The sequence below is a fragment of the Formica exsecta genome, unplaced genomic scaffold (assembly GCF_003651465.1).
Source record: "Formica exsecta isolate Colony F162 unplaced genomic scaffold, ASM365146v1 scaffold280, whole genome shotgun sequence".
Taxonomy (NCBI): Eukaryota; Metazoa; Arthropoda; class Insecta; order Hymenoptera; family Formicidae; genus Formica; species Formica exsecta.
The window spans coordinates 27,922-39,450 of NW_021850064.1; the positions used below are offsets into that span (position 1 = coordinate 27,922).

The 11,529-nt window shown below is 42.9% G+C and overlaps 1 pseudogene; it reads right to left on the reverse strand.

The window, feature by feature from the left end:
- Positions 1-10,371: 10,371 nt before the first annotated feature.
- Positions 10,372-11,262, reverse strand: LOC115237172 (annotated as a pseudogene).
- Between the last annotated feature and the right edge of the window lie 267 nt (positions 11,263-11,529).

Here is an 11,529-nt window from a genome sequence, read left to right on the forward strand (position 1 = left end):
TCCTCCGACGTCGCTTTCTCCCTTTTGCCCTCTTTTCTTTCTTTTCTACCAGGACTTATTGCATCTTCTCTTCCTTCCTCCCGAACCTCTGCGCTCTCCTCTCCTGACGATGTTACTGATCCTACTCTTCCTTCTTCTCTTCCTCTCACACTCTCTCTTTTCCACCGTCTTATCTTCCTCCTTATCCCTCTCACTTCCTCCACTAGCTCCTTTATCCACTTTTCCATCTCTCCGCACTTTTCACCTTCCGCCCGTTTTCTTTCCCACCTCTTCTCCTCACCCTCCTTTTCACTCACTCCACTTCCGTCGACTCTCCTCACTTGTCGCTCTCCCCTTCTCTTCTTTCTCCTTTCTCTGCTGTCCTTCTGCCTCCAATAGCCACTCCCTCTTTTCCTTTCTTATTTCTGGTCGCTTCTTTAATCTTTCCTTATTTTTCTCTAACTGCGTACTCCACCCCTACTACCCGTTTCCGTATCGATTTTCCATTGATTCCCCATGTGCTCGATCCTAGTTCTTTTCATACTTCCGGCGCCACCTCACGGATCTTCCCACTCAACTCTTATCCTTCGCCGTTACTGTGCCCTACCTTATCTGATTCCCTCTCTCTCATCGACCTCTCCTGTTTACCTGCTATCTTTCCATCTCCTCTCTCAAACCCTCTCACTCTATCCATCTTCTCTCTCTCTTTCTTTCTCCTAACCTCCAAACTGCCAACATCTTTGTATCCTTCCGTCTTCTACGTTTTTCCTTCCACCTTGCTCCCCTTACTCACATCCAATCCTCTCTTTTTGCTCTTCCTATTCCTTCCCTCCACTCCAATTCCTTCCTCTCTGCTCCAACTATTCGCACATTTCCCTTGGAGCACATGCACTATCCGCCTTCTCCTCTATCCCCAACCCGTTATTCCCCGTTCTAGCTTATTTAATAAAGCGATATCTTCATCCGTATCCAAGGTTTCAATAATAATGTCGTTTCTTGCATCATCGTCAAGTATATTAGCCATTCTCGTTTTTCGCGTCCTTTAACGTACACGATAGGAGATGCTCCATTTTCCTCTTCTGTCGCACCTATCACAGTCCTCGTAATCAAACGCCCAGCCATGTTGTATGGAACGTTTCCATCCTCCCATTGAAGCCCATGGTGATGTCCGATTAGCCATGAAGCTTGGCATCTCTCAGATTTTGTAAGCGCACGCCATGGTACGGGATTTGCAAAAAAGTAGTGAGAAAGAACAAATCAATTTCTCAGTATCGCTACTTCCTTCACGACAAAGTTTCTCCCGATAATGAATCCTTGCAGATCCACAAACGTTGGCGCGATCATGCTGATAATATTACTGTACGATTGCAAGAACGATGTACGACTGCTGTCGATCGTCAAAATCTCAATCTTTATATATTTTTGACATTGGAGGGGATATTTGCTGATCTAGGTAATTTTACGAACTACGTTGATCAATGGACAATATTCAACAACGCAATCGTGCAAGATGAGACAACAGGCGGTGGTATTTGCCGGTATATCCTCCTTGCACTCAAACTCTAATCTCACGTCCACGGTGGAATTTTTGACAGACTCGTTTTGTCGCGAGCAATCGATAACCGCGAGAGGACCGCAATGTAAAAATTTTGAAATGTTTAATAGCACATCATCATTATCACATCCGTAATAAAATTTGCGAAAACGAGAGTACATATCGAACAAGAGGGCGAATCTATTTTTATCGAAATCTAAATTCAAATCATCGTAGAGATAAAATTCCGAGTTTAGATAGAGTTTAACGTTGGTCAATTTGCAGTCGTCGAATGTAGTAATATCCCTTGACACAGCATTTTTTTCTGCCAGTCTGCAGCGCAAAGATCACGTATCGCGGCTTCTCCAGCTGAGAAGCAGCTTTCACGGTCCACGAATGCTTGGTCGTATTATGCAATAGAGGAAATTCGTATAGATCCCAAGAGCGAAAACTCATATTCAAGTATCGCCCGCTTTCCAACGCGCGTAGCAAGGATAGTTTATTGACCTCGCTCAATATTACATGAGACATACGCCATTGTATCTTGAATAATTCGATATCAGCTTCAGCCGAAGCATGTCCAAATATGCAATTGTTATCGTTGCGCGAACGTATCAGAATTAATTCGTGACGAGCGTTAATCACAACTCGCTTATAATATATTTGCTGATTTAGGTAATTTTACGAACTACGTTGGTCAATGGGCAATATTCGACAACGCGATCGTGCAAATGGAGGGGATATTTGCTGATTTAGGTAATTTTACGAACTACGTTGGTCAATGGGCAATATTCGACAACGCGATCGTGCAAATGGAGGGGATATTTGCTGATTTAGGTAATTTTACGAACTACGTTGGTCAATGGGCAATATTCGACAACGCGATCGTGCAAATGGAGGGGATATTTGCTGATTTAGGTAATTTTACGAACTACGTTGGTCAATGGGCAATATTCGACAACGCGATCGTGCAAATGGAGGGGATATTTGCTGATTTAGGTAATTTTACGAACTACGTTGGTCAATGGGCAATATTCGACAACGCGATCGTGCAAGATGAGACAAAAGGCGGTAGTATTTGCAGGTATATCCTCTTTGCACTCAAACTCTAATCTCACGTCCACGGTGTAATTTTTGACAGACTCGTTTTGTCGCGAGCAATCGATAACCGCGAGAGGACCGCAATGTAAAAATTTTGAAATGTTTAATAGCACATCATCATTATCACATCCGTAATAAGATTTGCGAAAACGAGAGTACATATCGAACAAGAGGGCGAATCTATTTTTATCGAAATCTAAATTTAAATCATCGTAGGGATAAAATTCCGAGTTTAGATAGAGTTTGACGTTGGTCAATTTGCAGTCGTCGAATGTAGTAATATCTTTTGACACAGCATTTTTTCTGCCAGTCTGCAGCGCAAAGATCACGTATCGCGGCTTTTCCAGCTGATAGGCGGCTTTCACAGTCCACGAATGTTTAGTCGTATTATGCAATAGAGGAAATTCGTATAGATCCCAAGAGCGAAAACTCATATTCAAGTATCGCCCATTTTCCAACGCGCGTAGCAAGGATAGTTTATTGACCTCGCTCAATATTACATGAGGCATACGCCATTGTATCTTGAATAATTCGATATCAGCTTCAGCCGAAGTATGTCCAAATATGCAATTGTTGTCGTTGCGCGAACGTATCAGAATTAATTCGTGACGAGCGTTGATCACAATTCGCTTATAATCTTCGCAAAAACCCAGTAGTATGTTTAGCGGCACGCAAAAATTGAAGTAAGCTTCAGCAGCATTATGCGACATATTCCACGCAGCATTCCCCACGATTTTACCTTTCTCGGTTGTTAGAGAGACATAGTTTTTAATCGTGGAAGTTATTCCAACGTTTCTGTTGCGGTCAATCTCCACACCGTCGAGTTCATATCGAAGTTCATCAAACATAAACGCAACACCATTGTTTCCCAATACCATTCTTGTCCCTTCATCTATTTTATACACCGTCAACTTTCCCTCAATGTATAGAAAGTTTTCACATAGTAACGTGTACAAATCCTGATGATGTATCGGTATCCGTATCTCGTCGCTATATCCAAGCGTTGTGTTGGCGTATGGATTGTATCTATCAAGTCTCAATCTTGACGATATGATCGTCAAAGATCGGCTTGCCTCCGATATTCAAGATGTCAATCATATTGTTCAAGTATTTCGTACGACGAATCCCAATGATTTTAAAGATTCGCGATTCAACGCGCTGAACTTCTTTTTAGCGTAACAAGATATCTAATTATTGTCACCTGATATCGCAGTCACTCGCCTTCTCGCAAAAATATTATCCCTTGTAAAGATATTGTCTCTCGCGTGCTCCGTGCTTTCATTCAACACAATCATTTCATTTGTCACACGCTTTATTTTTGTCGCCACCGAATATGCAATCTTACGGTAATTTCCTCTTCTTGAAAATCGTGCAATCATCCTTCTTGATCAATAATGCGTATCGTTAAATCAGTAATGCTCCATGCGACGGTTGGTAGATAAATGATCTGTGCTGACGATTCCGATATCTTATATCCTGGTGGCACGCTCGGTGAAAATTCATGTATCGTGTGTACGCGCTTGTCATTGCTGTATGCGCCAGTGGTTACGCTGCATTCTATACGAATAATATTTACGTTAATAATATTTATCGATACATCCGATTCGTGCCATTTCCGAAGTTGTAATATACGATTCGATCCCGATAGAATCCCAACAACGATCCTATGTTGTCTGGTTTACTAAAATTTATTCTATAGACACATTTGATTTCACTCTTTAGTGTATTATGATTAGCGCGAAGCATTATTGGATATTCGCCATGTTATTCGATATCATTTTCATTCTCCTCTCGCGCGACACCTTCGTGATTAACAATATCGTTGGAACTAACTATGTGTCGGTGTCGTAAAATTGCACGTAGGAGATATTCGTTTATAGCGTGTAATTCGTACGATCCCTCGGGAATCGTAATTTCCTTGTCGTTATCAAAGTAAAATTTATTATTCCAAGAATTCACGTTCGATATCGTATGATAAGTTTCAAATTCTATTAAACCAAACTCACAATCGTCATCGTTTAAATCTATAGTCGGAATATAGGTTATATTATATAGCAAGAACGCGGACTTTCGTTTCCGATGGGAAAGTGTGGACAGGGAGAAAATGTGCTTGTGGGGAAGAGGAGGAGGAGACGGGATAGGGAGAAGTGAGAGAGATCGGAAGGGACAAAAGTGAGGAGCAGGAGGAGGTGCATCAAGATGAATGAAGGGAGATATGTGGAGTAAAGGATCGGGATAGAGGTAGGATGCAAAGGTTGGTGCGGTTTGGAGGTTAGGAAGATGGAGGAAAGAGAGAGAAAATGAAAAGAGAGAGAAGAGGAGAGTCACGTGGGAAGCGACGGAAAGACGGCCGGTAAGAAGGAGAGTAGAAGCGGATAAGGCAGAGCAGTGTAACGGGACAAGGAGACAAAAAGCTGAGAGGGAAGACGCATGATTTGAGGTGGCGCAGATGAAAGGAAGTGGAACAAGCACATGGCGGTTGAACACGGAAACGGGAGGCAAAGGGGAAAAAGAAGAACGGAGAAAGAATGGTCAGGTGAATTAAAGAATAGTACGACGAAAGCTAGGTTAGGGAGAGGAAACGGACAGTAGAGCTTAATAGGTTAAAGTGCAGAAAGGCGGAAGAAGTAAGAATGTAAAAAGGTCAGAAGAGGAAAAGGAAACGAAAGGAGAGGAGAGACTGTAGGAGGTTAAAGTGCAGGAACATGGAGAAGGAGCAGGAAGAAAAGAGAAAGGAGAATATCACCCCATCTCGTAGGGACCAAACAAAGGAAAGAGAGAAGAGGTAGAAGGAGTAAGGGAGGCGACAAAGGAGGAGAGCGAGGAGGAAGAGGAAGAGAGGAGAGGGGAAATGGAGAATGGTGGAAAAAGCGAAGATGGAAAGAAGGTACGGAAGAAGCGTGGTAGTAGGCAGCTAAAGGATCTGGAAAGGTGAGAAGAGGAGAAGGAAACGAAAGGAGAGGAGAGACTGTTGAAGGTTAAAGTGCAGAGAGGCGGAAGAAGTTAGAGTGTGAAAAGGTTAGAAGAGGAGAAGGAAACGAAAGGAGAGGAGAGACTGAAGGAAGAAGAAGACGGAGAACATGGAGAAGTGGATGAAGGAGCGGGTGGAAAAAGTGAGGAGAATAAGGAATGAATTAAGACTATGGAGAGAAAAGAGAGAGAGAGAGGAAGGAAAGAAGAGGGTAAAAGGTCAACAGCGACTACAGAGGAGGAGAACGAAGAAGAGCAGGAAGAGGAGAGAAAGGAGAATATCACCCCATCTCGTAGGGACCAAACAAAGGAAAGAGAGAAGAGGTAGAAGGAGTAAGGGAGGCGACAAAGGAGGAGAGCGAGGAGGAAGAGGAAGAGAGGAGAGAGGAAATGGAGAATTTAGTGAAGGAGTATGAGATTAGGAAAACGTGGGGAGTCGGAATAGATGAAGACTTGACGATGGAAGAGAGGAAGCTGAGATGGAAGATGGTAGAGAAGGCAAAGGAGGAAAGAAGAAAGGGAAGGAGTGCGGTAGTGAGTAATAGGAAGTTATGGGTAGATGGTAAGGAATGGGAGTGGGATGAAGAGAAAAAGGTATGGTGGGAGAAGAAAGGAAGGTAAAATTAAGTGAGCTAAAAGATACAGACTGTAGAAAAGTAAGTGGGTCAGGCTGAGAGTTGTATGGAATATTGTAACCCCTTTGGGGAATCAATAAAGAACATTATCAATACTATATAGCAAGGCCGCTACTCTTGCCAGTCAACGTAAATGTGAGTGACATTCTGGAAAAATGTCGAACGAATACTGAGTCGCGACGGTGAATTGTCAGGCTTTAAATTCATATTGATCAGCGACCGTTTGAAGAAATCGAAGACACAATTGTCCACAAATACTTTGATTATAATTTTGATAGGACGTGTGATTGTATTCTATATTTGCAACATTTTGTCCATAATTGTAACGCGGTCACCTCGCTCGACGCTCGGATCGGCTCATCGGTGTCCGGGTTCGAGAGGAGGGGAGACTCAAGCCTACGAGACGCAGTATAGGTAGAAAGAGATAGTTTATTCAGTTAGAGACAGATAGATACAGCGTGCAGGGTCTGGCGATAGCGTGCGGTGAAGGCGGCCGCTGGTAGCAGGATCTGCGTAACGCGCAGGCGCGAAGCGATAGTCGCAAAGCGGTGAGAAGCGCAAGACAAGTACGGCGTGCAATCGTTCCCGGTTTTATTTACATGCGCGGGCTGCGCGGTTAGAACTAGAGGACTTATTACAAACAGGCCTTATAGCTAACGGACTTAGTACTAGACAGAGCTTATTACTAGCAGGTCTTATAACTAGCGGACTTATTACTGGACAGGTCTTATTACTAGCATGCGGTGACAGCTAGCGGACTTAGTACGAACAGGCCTTAAGATTAGGATGCGGTTACAACTAGCGGACTTATCACTAACAGGCCTTACAACTAGCAGGTCTTAGGACTACGAGACTTAGAACTAGCGGACTTATCTCTATCATGCGATTATATTTACAGCGCGGTCTGTACATGCACTTATTATCTAAGGTTAGGTCAGGCGGCCAGGTATTGCCGGCAGGCTCGAGTGTTACGTCGAGCGCTGCCTAAGCAACGGAAGTCGGTTCAACCCGACGGGGCCAAGTACAACCTTGGCCCTAGGTAGGTAGGAGCCGGTTCAACCCGGCGGGGCTGAGCTCAACCTCAGCCCGTGGAGCGGTTGTGACAGGAGTCGGTTCAACTCGACGGGGCCAAGTACAACCTTGGCCCAAGGTGTAGAGAGCCGGTTCAACCCGGCGGGGCTGAGGACAACCTTAGCCCCAAGAGGTAGTAGGTAGTTGGTGAGATCGGTATCAGGAGCTGGGCGGGATAGGATCTGGTCTCGATGTCTCGGCCGGTCGGGCTTATATACCCGGCCGGCGGACCCCACTGTGCGCTGTCGGTCCGGCGGTGAGAGTCGGTGCCAGGTGGGGACCCCGCGAGAGAGATAGAGCATGCCGGTGAGTGAGTGCGCATGCTGAGCGAGATAGCGCGTGCCGGTGAGCGAGAGCGTAAATCGAGAGGGAATGCGCATGCGTTAGGCAATATGGCGGTGGCGGGATAGGTAAAGCTGGGTGAATAAGCAAGCCATGTAAAGACATATATATATATTTGCCGGATACTACATGTTAGGCCCGTAGTATCGGCACTGCCGTTACAAAATATAGCACTAATTCCTTGGGCGGTCGAAAATTTTCAAAATTATCGAAATATACTATCCGATCTCCCCTCTTTGCATATGCTAAAAGTGGTCAATCGGGATCGTGGTCAATATCAACGTGATCAATATCAACGTAGTCAATCGCAACGTGGTTAATCTCAACGTGGTCAATTGGGACCGTGGTCAATATTAACGTGGTCAAACGGGTGCCACTCATCCGCAACGTGTCGTTGGTCGAGATCGTTGCTTCGCGAATATGCTATGTCGTGCTCGCGACACGCGGCACCCAATGGATTGATACCTTGATCGCCTCTAGCCAATCGCGTTTCTAAATGAGTTCCCGGTTCGCAAAACTGATAGCCTTCCAAAATTTGATTTGAGATTCGCGAGAGCAAACATGCGGTTCGCGCGACAAGGGACGATAATCAAAATGATAAATTTTGACGATAAAACACGACTAATGTCCGAGAAAAAGATACGCAAGCATGGAAACATGCTGCTGATTACTATACGCGGTATCATTTGCGGTCCTTCGAATTGCAGTAAGACTAACGTGTTGATAAGTTTGATAGAAAGTCCACACGGTGTACGTTTCGAGAACGTGTTCGTACGAAGATTGTATGATAAGTACCCGTGTTTAACGACTGATAGCGTCACTGACTCAAAATTTGTATACCATCGTTTAACGCCATCTTTCGAACGACGCCTGTCAAAATTTCAGACAGATTTATCGAGTAGTTTTGTTTTGATAGCTGTTGAAAGTGGGCAAGTTTGTGTTTGTTTGCAACCATGGAAAAAGAGCAATATCGGTCAGTGATTCGATTCCTTTTTTTGGATGGGAAGACGTGTGAGGAAATCAAAGTGAAGTTGCATGCCGTTTATAAGGTTTCCAAACATGAAAAAATGGCTTGGCGGAAAGCAGTTCATGTCAAACGAGGAGGTCATCGCCGAAACAGAGGCCTATTTTGCAGAGTTCGACAAATCATATTTTTTGGATGTCTTAAAAAAGTTGGAATATCGCTGGACTAAGTGTATCGAGCTGAAAGGAGACTATGTTGAGAAATAGATAAAAAATTTTTTTTTTTTTTGCGTTTCCTTCCCTAACACGGGTACTTATCATACAGCCCTCGTATACTCGAAATCGCTTCAATAACCGAAATATCGATACTTAGAAAATGTGCTGTCACCGATTAACGAAATTGGTTATCTTACATTCTCTAATAATAGTGATGTCATTCCACCAAGCGAGGTACTTCCGAATTCCATTTTTATCTTTGATGACGTAGCGTGTGATAAGCAAGATATACGATAAGAAAGTACTTTGCAATGGATCGACACGCGAGCGTCGATTATTTCTATCTTTGTCAAACGTATGTCAAGATACCTAAGCATCTTATACGCGACAATGCGAATTTATTGATTTTAATTAAACAAGATGGTACAAACTTGAAACATGTATACAATGATCATGTAAATACTAACATGTTGTAACGGTTCACCTTTCCCGACGTCGCGGATCAGGCTCGCCGGTGCCAGGATTCGGGAGAAGGGGGAAACTCTAACTCATTCTTCTTCGGTATAAATGAACAATTTTATTTAAGCAATGATTAAAGACAACACTGAAAGCTATTTACATTGAAAACGTGCGAGAGTAGTGCATACAAAGGTTCGCAGAAGCGATGTTACGTTAGCGAGCGCGGCACGTGCAGACGATGCTGAGATATTATGCGGTCGCGGCGTTTATCATGCAAGCACAACTATTACAATAAGACAGATCTTAACTACTACGGGGTGTCGCGTGGCCTTTAGTGTGGTTCCAACTGACTGCTCGCCTTATTCTTAGAAGGACGGGGCGTCAGTACTTTCTGCAGCTTATCTTTAGAAGGACTAGCGCGCTATGGTAGTATGATGGCCGTGCGTAAAGGCGAAGTGGGCGTGACATTGGCGGAAATCTCTGTCCGGTTAAGGGATAACACCTATGTAACCAGCTGAAAAAGAGGTCTATTTTTGAGATTTTTTTTTAAGTTTACTGAATCGTGCTATTAAAAAATGAGTTTGATAACTTTATTAGGCATGTCAAAAAGTACAAAAAATAATGTTTTCATGATTAAATTTTACAAAATAGTGGATCTGCAGCAGCGTGAAGGAGACAGTCGATTTGGCAAGGTGGTCCGCGGCTAGCAGCATAAATGCCGTAATTTTTGGTCTAGAACAAAAAAACAATTTTTTTCATTTTCTTTACTCCAATACCTAGAGAAATACGTAGCCGTTTTTGAAAATATTGATTTTTGATAAAATGGCGGAGTTAGAAAAAACCATTTTTTACAAAAAGAGTCGAGTAAAATCAGCTGTAACTCAAAATTTTTTTAACTTATTAAAAAAATCCTACGTATTTCTGTAGAAAATTCATTTTTTTAGGTACTGTTAAAATTTGAAGTAAATTGGTTAAAAATTGTTTGAGTTCTACTACTAGCCAACTTTAAAAATGCTGTTTTGAAAGAAACGCGTTTAAAGTTTCGAATGTTGATATTGTTAGATTAACTATTGAAATTTTTTACTTTTAGTGAATTTACCTTTAGTCTGCGATCCCAGGACTATAAAGTTGCCCTGTAACAGCAAGATTTTCATCCTCTTCGTCTTTTCTCGCAGATTTTAAGCTCAAGCGAGCCTTTTTCGCTGCATCGCTGAGTGAGCGATCGGAGAGCTTGATGCGGTGTTCATTGGCCTCAACACAAAAATTATAACAGTTAGGGTCCACAATAATGTCCAGAACTTGCATTATCTGCATAACACTCCAAATTCCATCGTTAAACTGGCACACGGCAATGTCAGAACAAAGATCGAGTACTTTTTTACAGTTCAATGAACTCTTCGGTGCGATCGACCACATGGTGGCATTGAAACTCTCGTTGCTGTTTTGTGTAAACCCACCCAAGCAACGATTGAGCAATTCATCAGAGCTTAAATCTGTGTACACTGGTTTGATGGCTTCAAAAACTTCTGTTGACATCGGTTTATACTTATATTCTTCTAGTTTTTGTGTGGCCTTCGCTACTTGCCACGTGCACCATGACTCGGCACCGCTCGGGCATTTGTCGTGCTGAGGTCGTTCGTCCATCGAGATCTTGTGATATAGCGTTGCCCATATTTCTTGCCTCATTTTTTCTACTGAATTAGAATTTCTTCTGATTGCTAAACCGTAGTAAATCGCTAATTCATCAATCAATTTACCTGTTAGCTTGCCTTTTCCTCCCAGATCTTTCTTCTATTTCTTCAAATTTCTCAGCCGAGTACCCATGCGTTTTTGCACGTGATCAATACACTCTTTTCTAGCGATAAGTACATCACCGTAAGGACGTGCATCTAATAAACCTTTGAAGGTTTTGCTGTCGCCGATGTAATTGACGTATTTAAGGCCATACAGAGTTTCGGAGCGCTGAAACATTTCAACCACGGCTACTTTCATTTTCCCCGATGATCCTTCGAGATTTGATTGACAGCTATCAGTATGAGTCTCGAACCTCTCCAGGTATTCTTCAGTACCCTCCTTCTTCCACTGTTCGCTAGATTTACAATACCTAGATTTAAGAGGATGCCGGATTACCGACAGAATGCGAATATTAGTTAAATAGTAAAATCTTTTTGTTGATTATAGATATCAACAAATCCTTTTCCACAATTAAAGTATACATAATAACGGAGTGCGGAGTTTAACATTTCATATGAAAAGTGG